The sequence below is a fragment of the Mesoplodon bidens genome (genome assembly GCF_964165515.1).
Source record: "Mesoplodon bidens genome assembly, chromosome: 12".
NCBI lineage: Eukaryota > Metazoa > Chordata > Mammalia > Artiodactyla > Ziphiidae > Mesoplodon > Mesoplodon bidens.
Window position 1 is genome coordinate 20,260,507 of NC_138168.1, and position 8,297 is coordinate 20,268,803.

Genomic DNA, 8,297 nt, shown 5'->3' on the forward strand with positions numbered 1-8,297 from the left:
GTCTATGACAGGAGAAAATATTCAGCACCAACTTGTTTGGAATACCCAGTTGTATAAATGCCTCATTTTCTGTTTCACCATTAAGTCACTAGTTTTATCTCTTACCTGAAAGTATACACATATCACATCTCCATGATTTGTAGTCACCGTTAACCAGAAATATACCATGTTGTTACAGTATTTTTGGATGACAGGTATGTTGGGTCCATGTGGGTAGTGATAGGGGGAATTGGGCGTCATTTCTTTTTGTAGATTTACTCTTTTAGAGCAAAAGTTGTAAACTCAAAAGCCAGTGGGGTGGGAGGGGAAAAATGTGGAAGGTTCTGGTGTAGGGGGCTGTGATGATGTACATGTGTGCAGACAGTCAGCTTTGTAAATGTATTTCACAGCAGCATTACCACATCCCAAAACAGACCCTGACACCTCAATTTTAAAAATTATTATTTATTGCATCACACTTGTTTTTCCCTTGTAGAGGTCATAGTTCTTAGAGCAATTTGTTTTGTAATTATGTCTTAAGTTGAATGCTTTCAACTTAAAACAAACTTTGCATATTAAACTTGTAAGAAAAATTTGTTATTGCCACCAAAATATATAGTCCTATCTAGTTTTTCACAAAATCTGTGAGGAAGTCTAGCTTTCCTTTTCCCACTTTTGATATAGGCATGGGTGCAAATAAATACTTCTGTAGTCTAAGAAAATCAGCAGTTCACACTTGGTTTCTGTGTACGAGAGAAAACAGAAAGTGGTGATTATTGGGTTAAAATGGAGAGAGCAGGCAGTTTCTGAAGGAGGTGCTGCCGCTTGGCCCCAGAGGTGTCAAATAGGAGTGTCAGAATAAGGGCCAAGCATTGCCAGTTCTTCTGATTTTCCATGAAAAGTCAAACATTTGGATTAAAATCTTTCAATTTCCAAATATTGGTGACCAAGTCAAATTATAAACAAATGTGTGGGTCTAACAAAGCACATTGCAGGCAGCACATGGCTTGAGTGCTGCCTATTTGGGAACCTTGCCTTTAGAGGATGTATCTGTTTCTGAATCTGGGGGGTTATGAGATAGAATTCTAGGCCCTGGCTTTTCCACATAATAGCAGTGCATATTGTTATTTACAGCTAACACTGAGCAAGTATAACCAAGGACAATTTTCTAGAGAGAGAATGAGTCTCAAACAGGGAAGTGACATCCCAAGGACTTGCATGAAATGAATCCCATGTGGCAGGTACAGATGGAAATATTGGGTGGGTCAAAAAATTTCATTTGGTTTTAAGTAAAAATAAAAGACATACTTTTCATTTTCACCAAGAACTTTACTGAAAAAAAATATTCATTAACCAAACAAACTTTTTGGCCAAGCCAATGAATGAGGACGAGCTGGACTCCAGTCTGGAAGACAGCAGAGACTCTTCTTGACCACACTGGCCAAGGGTTATTTTACCTGTTTCATAGTAATGAGTAAATAAAGAATGATGTAAAAGCTGTTGTGATCTATTTCTCCCAGACACTTTGTGTGTATGGGGTATGTGGTAGGGTCAGGAGAGCAGGGCTGGTTACAACTCAGAAGTTGGTCTAGCTGAACCTAAGCATGGGCTGGAGTCGGAGTGGATCAGTAAGATACTTTCTATGGAGACAACCTCATGTGGCCTTCCTTGAATTGAGTTCAGGATAGTGTGTCAAACTTCTTTTCCTGAAGCACAACCAATTGGTGAACTTACCCCTTGCTGAAGTGAGAGATACCATTGTTTACCACATCCTGATTGGTAGAAGTACCAACAATTATAAAGGATAACCTGGAATTGAGCACAATTTTCAGGGAAGGAGTTGCCTTTTTTGCCCTCACCTGTTGGTGGAATAAGTGGCTTCTCCAAAAACAGTGTGTCATATATATATATATACACACACAATCTTGCACTAGTATCAGAAAGCCCAGGTATTCCATGGATTGATACTTGAATCTCTCTGGGGAACTCACAGAGGTAGGAGATTCTGCTGATACATGAGGGTGGCACTTCTGAGTGCCTCTATTAGGCACCAAATGTCAAAGTACTTCAAGCATCACTAAAATCCAATCCATTTTGTATTGAGGAATTTTGGGATCATTTTTTTTTTTGACTGTGTCACACAGCTTATAGGATCTTAGTTCCCTGACCAGGGATTGAACATGGGCCAGGCTGAGAAAGTGCCAAGTCTTAACCTGCACTGCCAGGGAATTCCCGAATTTTGGAATCTTCATAACATTTTCCTACCTGCTCCCCACTCCCCATTTCTATTTTTGAATAAACTCTCAACCAAGATGGGGCCAAGCCAGATTGAGTCAAGTGTGGACTAAAGGGCTGTAAATTGGGATGGCGGTTCTTTGGACCGGGAACTAGAATAAGAGTTGTCATTGGACACAAAAATTGATAAGATTGTGCACCATCAAAAACCATAAAGGGGGACTTTCCTGGTGGCACAGTGGTTAAGAATCCACCTGCCAATGCAGGGAACATGGGTTTGTGCCCTGGTCTGGGAAGATCCCACATGCCACTGAGCAACTAAGCCCGTGCACCACAACTAGTGAGCCTGCGCTCTAGAGCCCATAAGACACAGCTACTGAGCCTGCATGTTGCAACTACCATGTGCCTTAAGTCCGTGCTCTGCAACAAGAGAAGCCACTGTAATGAGAAGTCCGTGCACCACAATGAAGAGTAGCCCCTGCTCGCCACAACTAGAGAAAGCCTGTGAGCAGCAACGAAGACCCAATGCAGCCAGAAATAAATAAATTAATTTAAAAATCATAAAGGAATACAAAGATAAAAAATACAGGGAGGTGAATCAGAAGGATTGTTAAATCTGTGGCTGCATGGGAAAGAAATAGAGTTAGAATTTGAGGATTAGAGAGATGGAGAAACAGAAACAATCCTGGATCAAACTGGGGTGGGATTAGGTGAAAGAATAAGAGTCATTCCTCAGAACAGTGAGACAAAATCTCTTAGTGGCACAGCAGGAAAATCTGCAGAAAAAAAAAAAAAAACTCCCTGGAACACTTCCCCGGAATGTCAGTTGTGTTTAATGATAGTTTACATTACATTACTTTCTACATTACAGAGTCAAATGCAAATTTTGCATGAATTTTTAAGATAAAACCTAAGACTTCAAAGAAAATTTACCCTTGCCAGTGGTTGCTTTGGGCTATGCTACAGCCATCCAGGGTTGCATACATATTCTCTCTCCTTTGCTATTATAAAGATTATAAAGGATACTTTGGTAGGAAAATCTAAAAAGCAATGGGAGAAACATCAGAGAGTGCTCTGGGCTTGCTTTAATGGGCAGCAGGTGCATGGTCCCATGGGAGGATCAGCTGACTTAAAGGGCAGGGTATGGAACTCCTTGTACATCATTTCTAGTCATTACATTGTTGCCTTCCTCTATGCATCATCATCAAAATTGCTCTTTCTTAAACTGAGTTAAAATGGTCTAACAGGTCAAATCAATTTAGTGGGGTTGTTACTTATGTTAAAAAAAAAGAAAGAAGTGGAAAAAAGTTACATTTTTGGTGTTATTTTGTGAAGATTTGGTTATATTGGGGTGAGTGTAATGGGTTATAATATAAAATGTTGGTTGTGCTAAAAAATTGTCACTATTCTAAAAATTTTTAGTTCATCAAGATATTAATAGGTATCATTAAAAAAAGTGTTTCTTGGTCAAGTAAATTTGACATTTTAAACAAAGTTAAAGGCCTTTTAACATTTTAACTAAAGTATATTTCAGAACAAGAAATATGCTAATGGAAGTTGTGAAGTTATATTAGATACGAAGTCTGTAGGATTTTCCCAATTTCCTTGACGTGAAAACTTTTTCTGCACAGAGCATTTCATGAAACTAGTGTTATCTGGACCATTAGGTAGTTAATAAAATGAATGTAAATCCTCATTTCATCATTGTGGTTTAGTGATCCTCAATTAACTGTTGTGTTATCTTCAACAAGTTCCTAGGTAAAGATGCCCGCCTGTTACTCATGTTGCTGTCTTTATGGAAAGGGATGACTCAACTACATTCCATATTTCAGTATTCAGAGTCAATAACACCAGGTACCACCTTTCTCATAGAATTCTCTCTTCATGTACTTATTTCTACCCGGGCATGCTACCATCTACTTCATCCCTCAGGAATGTTCTTTGGCATTCTTCTTCTTGTGCTCCTACTAAGCATGACCTCAAAGTGGGCATAGTCTACAGCAATATTTCTATTCCTCCCCCCTCCCCAAAATAAACAAGCCCTTTTCCATGTTAAAGGTTTACAGATTATCAGAGCAAGCTAACAGGTGAAGATAAAAATGTCCTAGTAAACCATGAGAAGTCACAAGTCTCTAGAATCTTTATATATTTATTTTTTTAGGTTAAAGTAAAAATAAGTACTTATACATCTCCTAGAGAATATAAAGAAGTAATGTTTTCAATAAGTAATTTTCTTAAGTTTTGTGACTCCCCATCATATCTTGAATATTGGTGGTCCTGGTCCACAGAATTTTTTCAGTGTTTGACTTTTATCTTTATTTCTAATAGTGATGCATACAGCATTGCCTTCCAACATCTGACTTGGATTTTAGTAAGGATTATGTAGAATTTTTCCTGCCTGATTACCTACTCCTGTTCTTTCTTTTTTTTATGGAGTATTTTTTAAACATCTTTATTGGAGTACAATTGCTTTACAATGGTGTGTTAGTTTCTGCTTTATAACAAAGTGAATCAGTCATACATATACATATGTTCCCATATCTCTTCCCTCTTGCATCTCCCTCCCTCCCACCCTCCCTATCCCACCCCTCTAGGTGGTCACAAAGCATGGAGCTAGAGCTGATCTCCCTGTGCTATGCGGCTGCTTCCCACTAGCTATCTATTTTACATTTGCTATACTCCTCTTCTCACCATCAAAATCTAAAGATGCAATCAAAGCAGAATAAGAGCAGCACATTTCTTAGAGAGACATTTGCATTTCTGAAGCTGGCACCCTTGGTCATGCTCAGCTCCCAGCCTCCTCTACTCAGCTCGGGGACATTCTCTTTGGACACTTTCTCACATGTACCTTTAATAAAATCATTAAAAGTAATATTTGAGCAAACCAAGTATCCTATAATAGTATTGACTTAAAGAGGACTAACATAACAATTATAGCGTACAGTCTACTTGAGTATATCTCTTAGCATTTTGTTAGTAAAAATAGTGTCATTGATTGTTGTAGACTAAATTGTGTCTCCCTCAAAATTGAATTCTTAACCTCCAATGTGAATATATTTGGAGATAGAGCCTTTAAAGAGTTATTAAGGCTAAATGAGGTCATAAGTATGGGATCCTAATCCAATAAGAATGCTGTCCTTTTAAAAAGAGGAAGAGACCCTAGGGGTGCACAGAGGAAAGGCCATGTGAAGACACAGGGAGAAGGTGGCCGTCTGCAATCCAAGAGGCGAGGCCTCAGGAAAAACCAAACCTGCTGACACCTTCATCTTGGACTTCCAGCCTCTAGAACTATGAGAAAATACATTTCTGTTGTTTAACCCACTCAGTTTGTGATATTTTCTTATGGCAGCCCTAGAAAACTAATACACTGATTGTGTTTCCTTTTTTTTTTTTTTTGTGGTATGCGGGTCTCTCACTGTTGTGGCCTCTCCCGCTGCAGAGCACAGGCTCCGGACGCACAGGCTCAGTGGCCACGGCTTATGGGTCCAGCTGCTCCGTGGCATGTGGGATCTTCCCGGACCGGGACATGAACCCGTGTCCCCTGCATCAGCAGGCGGACTCTCAACCACTGTGCCACCAGGGCAGCCCTGTGTTTCCTTTTTGCTTCAAGATCTAGGAAACTCAGAACCAAACGTGAAGTTCACAGTAACTATACTGTTGTTTCTCACAGTTCACATATTTTTAGTCTTTCTGTTGACACAGACTTTTTCTATTTTATTAGCTTATTATTTGTTTTCATTGTTTGCTATCTCAAAGGCTTTGTAGGAAAGAACCAGGGTACAAAGAAATAAACAACAATGGTTTTACAGGCTCACCTTCTCAGCCTTCTGTGCTGGTTCCTTTTCATTTCTTAGACCCTTTGATGTTGGAGCACTGCATGGCTCAACACCCAGACCTTAATCCTTAACCTCTTACCTTTTTAAACTGTCTCCCTGCATGATCTCAATCAGCCTCATGGCTTTAAACACAGGCTAAATATGCATTTAGCCTAAACTTTTCCCCTGAACTCCTCACACAAATATCCAACCACCTATGTAATATCTTCATCTGGATGTCTAATAGGCATCCATTTAATGTGTCCAAAGCCAAGCCAAACTCCCACTTCTTCCCTCCCCTTCTTATAGTCTTGATAAACACCATCCTTGTCCTCTCCCTCCTGGTAAACACCAACTCACCCTCAGGTTGCCTAGGCCCAAATCGTAAGTCGTTCTGGACTTTCCTTTCTCTCATCTCCAATTTCCAATCTTTCAGCAAGTCCTGTTGACTCTCCCATTAAAATATATCTAAAAGGTGACCATTTTATTATTTTTTTGAATTTTATTTTATTTATTTTTTTATGCAGCAGGTTCTTATTAGTTATCCATATTATACATATTAGTGTATAGATGTCAATCCCAATCTCCCAATTCATCACACCACCACCACCTCCCCCCACCACTTTCCCCCCTTGGTGTCCATACGTTTGTTCTTTACATCTGTGTCTCTGTTTCTGCTCTGCAAACCAGCTCATCTGTACCATTTTTCTAGGTTCCACATATATGCATTAATACATGACATTTGTTTTTCTCTTTCTGACTTACCTCACTCTGTATGACAGTCTCTAGGTCCATCCACGTCTGTACAAATGACCCAATTTCGTTCTAAAAGGTGACTTTTTTTTTTTTTTTTTTTGCGGTACACGGGCCTCTCACTGCTGTGACCTCTCCAGTTGCGGAGCACAGGCTCCGGATGCGCAGGCTCAGCGGCCATGGCTCACGGGCCCAGCCACTTCGCGGCATGTGGTATCCTCCTGGACCGGGGCATGAAACCGTGTCCCCTGCATCGGCAGGCGGACCCTCAACCATTGCGCCACCAGGGAAGCCCCTAAAAGGTGACCATTTTAAACATCTCCCTACCACCAAGGTGAAAGCCAACATCACCTCTTCCTTGGACTATCGTATCCTACCTGATCTTTCTGCTTCTGTGTTTCCCTCTGGCGTTTTACCCTCCACAGCAGCTACAGTAGCCTATTAAAATGTAAGTCACATCAGGTTACGTCTCTGCTCAGAACTCTCCAGGGTTTTTCTGTCTCTCCCAGATTAAAAGGTGGTCTTTATAACGATCCATAAGGTGCCACAAGCGCTGGCTTTTTTTCCGCTCTGATCTCACGCATTTCTCCTTGGCTCCCTTGCTTATAGCCACACTGGCCTGCACTTGCTGCTTCCTCTGCTGTGATCCCTCTTCCCGAGGACATCTGCAAGGCTCACTCTCATCTCCAAGTCTCCTTGTCACTTTAATAGAGAGGTTTACCTGTGGTGTGCTGGTAAATGCTTAAGAACTGGCTCTCTGAAGAAAAATGTGTGATATTTATAACACAATTTTAAGTTTCATCTGTATTGTTGACAATTTTATTCATCATTTGCTGAAGTTTAGGGTGACCATCACCAAACAATATACCAAACCCTGATTTGTTGCATTTGCCACATTTCCCAGTGTAACTACTTCCACCCTGGGCAATTTCAAGCTTCTATAATGGAGTCAGTGTAGGTGGAGTTGGGAACAGACGGGCAGCAGTGGGCACTGTCACACAGCAATTCTCCCACACAGACACAGATGCAGACATGGACAACCCATGACAAGAATGACAGTGAAATGCAGGAAAGCAGTTAGGAAGTGATGAGTTTTAAATATTTATTACCTTTGTTTTTATAAAATTTATTTAATTTTAAATTGATATAATTTAATTTTTAGTGATGATTGCGTTTTACAACTGGCCTACAAAACTTCTGAAACTTAGTTGGTTCTCCTGAGCTGGTGAGAGCAGAGTCTGGCACAACACCACCCATCTCCTGAGCATCCCAGCTCAAATAGCTGTCCCCTTCCCAGCACTCTTTATCCCCCTTATCCTGCTATATTTTCTCCATTAGCATTTAAGACATTCTATGCATATGTCTTTTTTTCTTTTTCTTTTTTCTTCCCACTAGAATTCAAGCTAAGGAAGGCAAGTAATCTGCTTATTCTATTCACCTCTGTATCCCCAGCATTGAGAACATTCTTTGCCCATCATTTAGGTGTTTATTTATTGAAAGAATGAATGAGTTTAT